The following is an 11525-nucleotide window of genomic DNA, read 5'->3' as shown; positions in this document are numbered from 1 at the left end:
CTGTTCTCGTGCTCCCTCCTCTTTCTATTGTCCAGGTCTGAACTCCTTCGAGATAAAACTTTCCTCCTGACTGTTTGACTCGTGTAGTTCTTTCTAGAGAGCAACTCTTTTATCTTGGGCAGCATTGATTTCTCTTTAATCACCACTTCATCCGGTGTCTCGCTTCAGAAGTGTTTGCTTTAAAACTGTTTTATCAAAGCAACTCTGTCAGAAATGAGGTTTCCATATTTCTCTTGTCTCATATAGCGTATTTTCTTTAGTGATCTGATTTTTGTTTAAAATACTTCCTAACGCCTCCAAGTAAGCAGTTTGTTTTCCCGGAGCCTTAAGTACGGGAAGCCCAAATTAGTGCCTCCTCGCTTCTTGCCTCGGAACACTAGTCTGGTGAGAATTAGGCGTAGTCACATGTCTGGTTTTTTTACACACTGGAAAGGTGGTGTCTCAGTGTTGTTTTCATCTAAAAAAAAACCCCCAAATCGTGTATATTATTAATTTTTACAGTCCAGGGTGCAGTTCAGGTTGCTGTGCTTCTTTTAACAAGTTGCTTGTCATGTTGAATGATATTTAAAAAAAAATCTTCAGCATGTGAGATCATACATTCTGATGGCAAAAATCAGTTTGTTATCAGCTGTTGTCACCGTATTTCCTAGGAAAGCTGATTTACTGTGTATAAATAGTTGTTATTTTACTGTAGACATTTTAGTATAACATATGAGTCTTAATGATCCCTTATCTTTTGAAGCTCTTGGTGCATGTTCTGTTTACCCTGTGAAAGCTGTCTCCTGTTGAAACTTCAAAAGCTGCTTCTGAAAATGGTTTCACATTTTTGTCTAGCTGGCAGTGAGTGGTCTCTCTAGTTACAGGCTGCTTCTGTCTGCTTCTCCTACCTAAAACGATACGTAGCTGTGCTTTTCGAATGATCCCGTTTGAATAAGTTGCTTTGTTAAAGTACACGAGGAGTTCCTATGGGAAATGCTGCTTTGGAAAATGACCTAGAGGTTTTACTGTGCTGCTTAATTTTTCCCCTTATTGCGTAGGAATTATCCCATTCCATGTAAAAAGTAATTTTTATGAAAGGCTTTATTGCCTATTCTTTCAGAAATGAGAAAAGTTTTAATCCCCTACTTCAGGCTGACATAGGACAAGAGAATGAAGCTTAAGATACGATAATTTATTGAGGGGGGTGTGTGTGAACTGGAAGTATATTGCACATTTCTTGAATAAAAATTCTTAAATACTGTTGGTGCTTGTTTCATGTGGTATTTGTTATCAAGTGAGTTACTACAATATTCCAGAAATCGATAATTCTTGCTGAATAAAACTGCTTTTTCTGTTGGATAATTTTAAATACTATCCCCTGTTAAGGCTACTTTATGTAAAACATTTCCTGTGTGTGAGGCCCACAAGAGGAACAGGAAGTAAGAGAAATTGCTCTGGGGTAAGTTCGAGAGTTTTGGAAACTTGGGAGATTCCCTGTTCTTCTTAAGCTTTGCTGGAGATAATTTTTTTAAGGTTATGAAAATCACTGGGCTAATGTATGTATTTTAACTGAAGAAATGTGTACTCATACTTAGTAATTCTAATAGAATGATTATGATTCTTTAAACTGATATGTGCAGATGGGTTTAATTAGTTCATTACTGCTGGCCCTCAAAGTGCAGCAAAACCCATCTGTCTTCGTTGGTGACCAAACACCAGGGGATTGCAAAGCCGGCGTTTTCATACAGGGCGTTCTTTAAGTAGTTCACTTGAAAAAAAAGAAACTATCGTGTGGCTTCCTGGCAGCAGCCATTGGATCAGACTGTAACTCCAGCTGTAAATTGCTGGGTTATGATGACATGGCAGGTTGGTTTTGAGGAGGAAGTATGAGGAGCTGAGCTGGCTTATACTTGTGTTACGGCTTATTTGTGGAGCTGGTGAACATGAATGATTTAAATACTGCTCGATCTTAGTAGTTCCCTGAAAAGTTACAAATTGTTGCAGGAGGGTAGGGAAGGAAGAACTAGTAAATGCAAGTTCTCTAGCATTAAATCACTGTGTAGAATTGTTCTTGAGTACTTCAGATTTCATATTGCTGTTTGCAGAATGACTGCCCTGCCTTCTGCTTCTCTGCCATGTTTCCCTAAAGTTGCTGCAGGTCTGTTAGCCAGGCACTTTCGGATCCTTTACTCTGAAGTTATAGTCAGCTATTTGAAAGGTAGGAGTTGAAACAGGCAGTGCTGCACATATGTCAATCTAAAATGATCATTTCTGCTCTCAATTTTACTCTCAATTGCTGCTTTACAGTGGTTTGGAGTTCATAAAAAATACAGTCTTCAGTACAAGGGTATAACTGAGATCCTTAGACTGTCTTGAGCACTCCCACAAAAAGAGTAACATGTAGGTACTGTAATACTCTGGAAGATTACCCAGGTACAATAAGCCAAGCCCTAGATAAGTCATTCTGATTCCATCAATGAAAGAAGTTGCTCTAAGTAGGTGAATGTTGTGATATATAATGTTCGCTGCTGATAAGAGCTAGCATGAGTTGCTATTTTTCATGCTAGTTAATCAGGAAGTCTCATTTTGGGAGGTTTAAGCCTATATGGTAGAGTTTAATAACTTTTTTCTTTCCGATCTGTGTTAGGGAAGAATACTATTTGTTTTCCTAACTAGAAGAGAATTGATAGAGGAATCTTGTTTACCGGCATACCCCGATCTGGGAGCTGCCTGGACCTCTTCGCTGCTTTCTCTAATTGCGCTCTGTTAGCTGGCGCTGGTCTGGCTCCAGTGGTGTTAGTGTGGCTGGAGGGCTGCTTTAAGCCTGGCACACACTCTTGGCTTGGCTGAGAGAACAGCCCAAATTCGGTGTGGTGTGTGCTGGCTGTCTGTGGTACCATTGGAGCTCTGGCATTAGTAGTCTCCACTATTGACTTGATAATTTCACTAGAGATAGCCTCTTCACAGCCTAGCAGAGGTTACTCCTTTGACTATAAGGTTGTTAAGAATTGCAGAAGTGAATATTGGTGATGGAGTTGACTCTTGACACTGTTGCTCATGGTTTAGTCAGAGGTGGCGTTCTAGTCGCATCTCTTTGCCCTGAAGAATGCTTGGCTGTGTTAACTGTGGGTTTTTGGTTTTAGTCCCCTGTGGTACCCTTGCAAAAAGAGCAAGCTCTGCTATAGGAAGTGGAAGAGCTGCAGTTTTCTAGCACTGCTGGGTCTTGGGTCTCCACCATCACCATCTAATAATTTTTCTTTGTATAAACTGTCCTTGGCTCACTTGCAAAGACAACTGTGCACTTTGACTTGCTTTTTTCTTACTACTGTAAACTATGCTGGATATTTGTGGCAAACCTATCTAACTTTTTTAATCCTTTTCTTTCTTTTTTCTACAGCATTGTCCAAGATATAACAGTTGGTACAAAGGTAGGCACTTCTCACTTTTTCTCTCTTTTTACACTGCTCAGCATCTGACCTAGTTTTAGCCTCACCAAATGTAGATCTTCGGCTTTAAAGGGTTATTTCTGGTACCATGTAAATTGGTTTTAACCAGAAGGTAATTTAGCTTCATGTGCATTTAAAACTTTTATTATGGCTCAGCATTTAGCTCTTGGCATTTGGACATTGATTATCAACTGTCAGAAAAGAACTTTATTGCATTTAGAGACAGCCCTTTCCCCTATTAAAATGTCAAGCCATGCTTGTTATTTGCTAGACGATGCTTCTTAATGGAGAAATTGGTCCTTTTTCTTTTGAGAACTTTATTTCCTTTGTTTATGTGAATTCCTGTTCAGTTATATGTCAAAAATCCTTCTGCCACAAAAAATTGAGTGTTTAGCTGTTGATTTTTTTCTCTTGCAAGTACAGTAAATACGACCTTTACCCTTCTAGTCTCAGGTTTTGAAAGTGCAGACTTAGCCCTGAAACTCAAAGTGCTGACAGGAGCCTCCTTATCTGCTGTGCGTGGTAATAGGCTGTTGTGTTCTCAGGATAAAAGCTCATTCCTGTGAAATGTTAAACTGGAATGTGCAGCATAGACTGGCACTCCTTCATGTATTAAAGGTTTTTCATTTTACCTTGCGAACATTGTAGCTAATGCTCTGGGATCAGGATTACAGTAAGTTCAGCCCTGTGAGTTCTTTTTGTAAGATAGTATGTGTGAACATTGGCCCTCAAAGTAGTCATCTGACAGCTTTTTTTAATGGCCCGAATTGTGTGTTGTTAGCGTCTTCATTATTAACTAAGAAACAGAGTTGCGTGTGGCAACTTGAATAGGCTGGTGAAGTGATGCAAGTGTGTGATAGGACTAACTTGAAGCAGAGCTGAGTGCAGGTAGTGTGAGCTCTGTTAGGTCTATGTAAGTGAAGTGGGAGCATTAGAGAGTATTTGCTCCTAGACAGCAAATAGTTTTTTGTATTGGAAGTACAACATTAGATGTGGCTGCTGTTAAGCATAGACATGTTTGTTAGTGCTTTAGGGTTTCTGAGAAGCATTAAACACCTGGAGGTAGGGAAAAGATTTTTTTAACTTTTCCTCGTATGAGAATCTGAAATTTGAATTAATCGTAGTGCCATGATAGTGTCTGGTTCTGGTTGCGAATGCTATCTGCTGCAGGGAGTTCAGTTTGCCATCGGAGGAGGAGGAAAGGCTTGAGCCTGGGCAATCCATTATAAAAGGTGGACTAAGTCATCCCTTGACCACTGTAGAGCAGTTTGATACAACATCTTCTAGTAAACTGATTAATCTAGGTAAAAGTCCCCTCGGTTGTTTTTTAACAATGTGTAATTTGCAGCTTTAGGTTTATGCAGCTTTAAGAAGTGGTTTTGCATAACTAAATTTGACCAGGAAGCTTCTGAAACTGTAATTGTAGTCCTCAGTGAATCTTGAAAAGCTTCAGGATGTGGTATTGTGTGCCTCATCACTCCCATCTGTGGGGGTGATTTCAGTCCCTAGTGCAGTACAGTCAGATGTCTAAAATGAGGACTGGGAGAAATCCCATCCAAGTGCTTTCACTCCTAGCACAGGACAGAACTGTAACCAGGATTATGCCAGTTGTACAGTGGGGTGGGAAGTGGTGAGACAAAAGCATGCATCGAAAATGAGGTTTCTTGTCAAGTCAGATGAGGCAGGCTTTGAGAAAGTTGAATCAAAATTTAAAGAGTGGCAGAAGCAAAAAGGAAAGTTGAACCATCTTGATAAAGGTAAGTTTTAAAATTATTTTTGACGTAGCCGTGTTATCTGATTATGTTTAAATAAGACATTGAATATGCCAGTGTAGTTCATGTAATAGAGGTACATTCTTTAATGTTATGGTGTAACATGTTATACATGTCATGGATTTGCTTAGTTGAGTTAGAATCCTGTTTGCACACAGCAAGGAACAAAGTGAAGGCTTCTCTTATGCCTGCATCCGCTATGTGGCGGTGTGCAGGTCAGCTATGTCCAGACAGTTTCACCATACTCTGCTTCTTCTGTATTACTTAAGATCCCCTGACTGCAGGACTCTTGCATGGAGAGAGGGACAGGCATCTCTGTTTCAAACAGCTGTGTAATCAAATCATGTATCAATTGCTTCTTAAAAACACTTACCTCTGTGGTAAGTGTAAAACCTCATTGGCTGCAGCTCTTCTGAAATTTTGCTGTTGCTTTTGTGTGTTGCTTCCACTTCAATCTACCCTCCTTCAGTTTGCCCGTAAGTAGTTTGAAGGGATTGCAGAAGGTTTCTGTAATGCCACAGAAGCATTTCAGTGTTGTCTTTGCTGAAGTCACTGCAATGATGGAGCTCTGTTCGTCCATCAGCATTTGTTTGATCCCTGGAGCATCACTGAAATCACTTCAAGGATTAACTGATTCTCCCCCTTCAGAAGCAGATGTTCTTTGTAATTGCTTGATAACTTAAAATAATGCTGTGGATCTACAGTTTTGTGATCTACTAACTTTATAAAACATAGTCATAGAAATGACATTCAGGTGGAGATAGAACTACTTTGTTGGTGTCTGTTCTGAAGGCTGTGCTCACAGGAGAGCTCGCTAGCTGAGCTTCTAAATTAGACATGATAATTTGAGCTGGAAAACTTTTTAATCTGAGGTGTAAATTTACTCATTCTAGCCATATATGTACAAAGAAGGTAGGAACGGTACTCCATCCAGTTTGTTAAGGTATTTGAAGATTACAGTCCTGAAGAGCTGCCAGCTCTTGTCATATTTTGGGCAGTATGTTACTGAGACACCAGTAGACCTTTTCAGTGTGCTGTTATTGACTGGAATGTCCCAAGGTTGGAGAATTCTCAGACAAGTAGGAAAAGCACTTGTAACTTAAAGCACTGAGCAAATGGTCAAAGGTAACTTACAGTGGCCTCTTGGTTGTCTTCCTGCTGTAAGTGTTCCCGCTTGCTGAGTCTAACTTTGAAATTGAGGACTTTGTGAAAGTATGGATCAGTTTGCTCTACTTTATTGTTTTAAAAGGCAGGGTGCTGGCACCTTTTTTTAGGATTTTCTCACAGCCTTAATTTATATATTAAGGGTACTCACACCCGCTTCTATTAATTGTTCTGAGGTCTTTGTTGTATTTAGGTTCTGTAACTTAAGAAGTCCCCAGATGTTCTCATGGCTTACTACTTGAGCACTGTATTGCCTGATGGTCTTGGTTTTAATCAGGATGGTAATTGTAGTAGCCATTCCTGGGCTTCACATTTAGCCTAGTTCGCAGGCTCTTTGGTTTAAAGTGTGTGAATTTGTTTAGGAAACTCATTACAATTCTGGTATGGGGCTCTTGATGCACAGCCTTCTGGAATGTCCTGCAGATTAGAAACACATGATTTAAGACTTATTTCTTCCCATAATTTCATTGCTGTCTGAAAAGGAAGGAAGTATGGCCTTAAGATGGAGGCAGTGTATTTGAACTCTAAGGTAGATACCTGCAGTTGCCTCTTTAAGTAATTTGGTCAAGATCACTCTCTGTATCTCCTTTCCCTTTCTTTAATTTGCCTAGATATCACTATCTCTTCAGGCTGTAATGGTCTCTGAGCAGGACTGACTTACTAGAAAGAGTATGAACTATGATACGTCATTATTTAAGTTGCATTTCAGTGGTTGAAGAAGTCTCAGAATAGTTTAGGTGCTGAATAGTCTTGTAGTTTCTTGGTTAAGTTGAGCTTTTTTTGAAAGATGATGCTTCTGGGAAAAAAAGTACACTTCTGTGGCATTTGAGAAGTTAATTTTTAAAACGGGGTTTGCTAGAGTGAGATACAGGCTGACTGCATAGAAGTGATTTGTGATCAAGCCAGGATCTTTGCCATGGGAACGGTAATTATGGCTTAGGGCAGCAGGCCAAGAATGTTGTGAGGAAATTCCAGTCCCCTCCTATGGCTTTAGTTAGAGGCTGCAACAAGCTGGCTCTTGTGGCCTCTGTAACAGGCATGATCACACATGTAAGCCACATGTCGGTAGCAAGGTACATGGATGTCTTTTGGCAAGCATCATGTCAGCTGGATTTGGTAAATAGCTTGATCTAATCTGTGTTAGTGTTGCACACAGGTTTTATGCACCTGTGTCTTCAATTTATAGATAACTGTCCTTTGCAGGGTAATTGGTAAGCCTGCTGGTTGGATTATGAGAACTGTTTAAATCTGTATTAAGTTTAACAGGAATTTAAGCTATTGGTTGAAGCACAGATGCTAAGCAAGATTGCTACCACAGGCTTATCAGCTATTAGATCTGTTTAAAGCAGTTTCTCCATCACATCTAAACTAATTTTTTATATGGAAGCTAGCTCAAATTACTTGCACTTGGAAAGGAAATGAGCTGTGACTCCTGTTGTAGATGGAAATGAAATTGTGTGAGACTTTCTAGAAAATGATCAGTTAATAAAATGGTTGTAGAAAATAGTCTATTTTAACCTCAGGCCTACTTTGCCCTCAGTCTGTGATGATTTAAAAAAATAGCAAAATATTTAATGTGCATGAATTTATTCAACTTTATCTTGATGATTTAAAAAAATAGCAAAATATTTAACGTGCATGAATTTATTCAACTTTCTCTTTAATCCCACAAGTGTAGGGATAGACTCTGGTCTCTGAGTCACTGACATCTGTTTCAAGTATTGTCAAAGTAGAAAATGTAGATGTGCTGGTGCCACATTTGTTGTCATCTCAACTAGCAAGAAGAGTAGGCATTATTTAAGTTCAAATTCTACGTTATTCTGGTATAGCTGTCTTCCAGGCTTCATATGAAAACTTGTTGAATACTGTGCTTAGTTCAGCAAGCATGTTTTGGTAATCCCAGTGTGTTTGCTTGGTGTTTGCCAAAGCAGATTGTAGTTATTACACAACTGCAATTTAGATGAGATTGAATTAGCGTGGAGTTCCTTCTAAACCTGCATGTTCAATCTGCCATTTTACGGATTGGGCACAAAGTGTTCTTTCATAGGTTCCATTTTCCGAAAGTGACTCATCCAGCAGTATTTCTTTCTGATAGCGTTTGTATTAAGCTTTACCAAGGACCTGTCTGGTCCACTGCAATGATTTAAAAAGCTCAAGGTTGACTACTAGTTAAGTTTCAACTTGGGAACAGTATATCATAAAGCTTGGGTGTGTGCTACCCTACAAAGCCAGAATGACTGCATTACTGCAGTACTTGGAGTTTAGGAATTTTGGGCTATTTAAAATGGCCACACCTTTTATTTGCTCAAAGGGCAGGTTTGTTTCACAGGGTGTCTCCATAGTAGCAAAGACTGAGAAAGTAAGTCAGGGAGGGGCTGATGAGACGAGTGGGTTGAGGATCCGGCTTCGCTCTAAAGCCAGTGTGTGCTTGAGCTCGTAATGCATCTTATTGCAAAATCTCATGTCGGATTGTGTGAACAATTGCTTTAATGTAACACTTAAGTTTCTGGTGTCTTTTAGGATCTCAAAAATCTATCTGTATACTACAGAAATAGTACCAGCTATTGTGGCGATATATATGGTAGGAAAATAATTTTGCAACGCACTAAATTCTTTGCAATGCTCTGACCAACTAACCTAGTTTCAAAGATGCTGAAAATGTGTGTGTGTACCCAGTATGCTATTGTGAATCTTAGTGGGAAGTTTACCATGCTGACTCTTTTGTAAAGGTATTAGACTAAATCTTGTCCAGACAAGAGTGAGGTTATAACAATTTAAAAAACCTTAAGTGGTAGGTGGCAGGTGTTTGCTGGCCCCAGCTGAACAGAGCATAGTTTAAAAAAAAAAAAGTATGTACTCTAAGCCTGCCAGAAAGGCTAATGCTTCCACCACAGAGTCATTATATCAATGTAATATGCTGACTACTGGGTTGGATTTAATTTGATCAATGATATAGGGCTGCAATGAGCAATTTGGTGAACTAAAATGATTTCTTCCCCCCACCTCTTGCTGTTGGTTCTGATCGGATGGTAAACTGTGTGTCTTAATCAGGGTGCAGCGGAGGGGTGAGTGACACACTGAGCTTGTAGCTGCTGCTTACAGGCCGGTGGGACAGCAGTATCACCCCTCGCTTAGCAGCCACCAGGCTGCAGTCTTCAGGATCCTGAAGTTATTTTGTGTTGATCTTAACTTTCCAACTTTCTAGGACTGAAGGAGGATGCAGTTGTATTGGGTGTTCTTCAGAGATGTTTTTACAAAAAAGTTGACTCACACTTTCTGTTTGTGACCCAAATTGGAATGTTTTTCACACTGCTCTACCTTTAAATGACTAAAGGGGTGGGGGGGAGGGAAGAGGGGCATGTGGGGATAGCATAAGGGAGCCTTGCTGGAAGTGAGTCTTCTGAGGAAGACAAGGAAAACTGGCATCCTTCTTCCTGCTAGTTTAAATTTAGTTCCATTCCTGGCTCTTGAATCTCTCGGCAAAAAATGTTGGAATGAAACATGAGTGTGAATGATGATGTCATCAGACTGGATTTCTCTTATTAGGTTCTTCACAAAGTGATTTGAGCTGTGAACTGAAGTATCAAAGTACATTCTTCCATTCCTCTGGGATTGAACTCATACAGAGCCCTTGAAGCATACTTCAGAAACGCTCAATTCTTTCTGTGCTCCAAGAAATTTTTTTGCTTCTTTTTTCAGAGCAAAGGGTTTGCATGAGTTTCTCAATGATTTGTGTGTCATTTTGTGTGTAAAATATTATGGTGGTCTTTTACCAGGTCCAAAATCTTTTTACAAATGTAGGGAAGGTGAAGTAGAAGAGCGATGCTTGCGTGGTCTGGCCAGGCAGAGTTACAAGACTGCTGATAGAGGGGTTTTTATCTGAACTTAAGAAAAGCAGACCAAGGACTTGTAACAGTACAGATTTTTCTGGGTTTCTTTTCAGAGGGGGATTTTCCAGGTGCAGCTGTGTTACCTGCTTTGCTTTTTGTAAATGCATGTTAGCTGATGGCCTGCATGCCTCTTAAATCTATTTTTTTTCCTCACAAGAAGGAGGGATACTGCTGTCCTTCATCTGTTTAAAAAATTGTTAGAGCAGTGTAAGGTGCTCCATGTCCAAAGGCGGAGAATGCTGCTGCTATGTAGGATTTCCTCAGTGAGCCAGGGGAAGAAATAGTTTTTTGTAGATCTTAAGCTTGGCTAGCCTGTAGCTTGCTGTCCTTTCTAGTCGTTGGCCTCTTCCTTCCCATATGCCCTGTTGCCTTGCCATTGCCTTGTTTGCTTTCTGCCTGTAACTTGCTTTCTGAAAGCTGATTAGTATCACCTGTTTGTCTTGAAATTAATATTTTTAAGGTTGTTCAGTTTGTATTTGTTTTTAGCCTTTTGCACAGGCAGAATGCAGTTGATTTATTGTAATCCATTTAAAATAAGTGACTGGATCTCAAGTAGATAAAGGATTATATAGGGCAGCTGAGAATTTCTGTAGTACTTGTAGCCGTGGTCGTAGAAGTGGTGACAATCTCTGGCTTCATTCCAAACTATAGTAAAGTTCGGGTAGAATCCTGGTGAAAATGAGACAATTTATAGTTTTCATATGACTTACAAGTTGCTTTTTAAGCCGTGAATGCCTAGAGTAATTAAATTCTTAACTTATTTGTTAAAACTTTAAAGCAAAAAAAAAAGGCCTTGAGTTTGGGGGGTGGTCAAAAAGATAACTTGGAAGAAATAAGAAATATTAGAATTCTACCTTGCAGCAGACTTCCTTTCTCTAATTCAGAAAAGGGAACTAAAGAAGTACTGATAGCGAGACTACACGGAGCATGGGTGTTTTATTAAATTAATGCAGCTTGAGCAATAGACGTTTTGTAGCCATGACTGTTGCAGACAAAAGGAGGCTGCTGTCATAGAAACGCTCCCAGGCAGTGTTTTACCTGGTAGTAGTATGTGTGCTGACTGGTGATTTTGGTGGCAGAAACAGCCTTACCCTGGTCTATGTAAGATCTGGCAGTGTAACTTCGAAAGAGGTATTTGTTTTCTGTAAACAGGAAGGAGATTTGTTAGTTCAAATGAAAAGTTTTATGTAGAGCAGTGTTACTGCTAGCACACTGTTGCTTCTGTTAATCTTGTCATAAAAATACCAGCTTGCAAAAGAATTAGCTAAACAGAA

The 11525-nt window shown here is 39.7% G+C and overlaps 1 protein-coding gene across 1 annotated transcript in view; it reads left to right on the top strand.

Moving 5' to 3' along the window:
* Positions 1-3120: 3120 nt before the first annotated feature.
* Positions 3121-11525, top strand: part of PTBP1 (polypyrimidine tract binding protein 1) — a 24670-nt gene continuing 16265 nt past the window's right edge. The window contains exon 1 of the mRNA XM_009573466.1: positions 3121-3407. The gene's annotated coding sequence lies outside the window, so the exon portion shown is untranslated. The remainder of the gene's footprint in view (positions 3408-11525) is intronic.

The sequence above is a fragment of the Fulmarus glacialis genome, unplaced genomic scaffold (genome assembly GCF_000690835.1).
Source record: "Fulmarus glacialis isolate BGI_N327 unplaced genomic scaffold, ASM69083v1 scaffold23062, whole genome shotgun sequence".
NCBI lineage: Eukaryota > Metazoa > Chordata > Aves > Procellariiformes > Procellariidae > Fulmarus > Fulmarus glacialis.
Note: the sequence above shows the minus strand (reverse complement) of the source record. Positions and strands in the feature narration are given on the sequence as shown.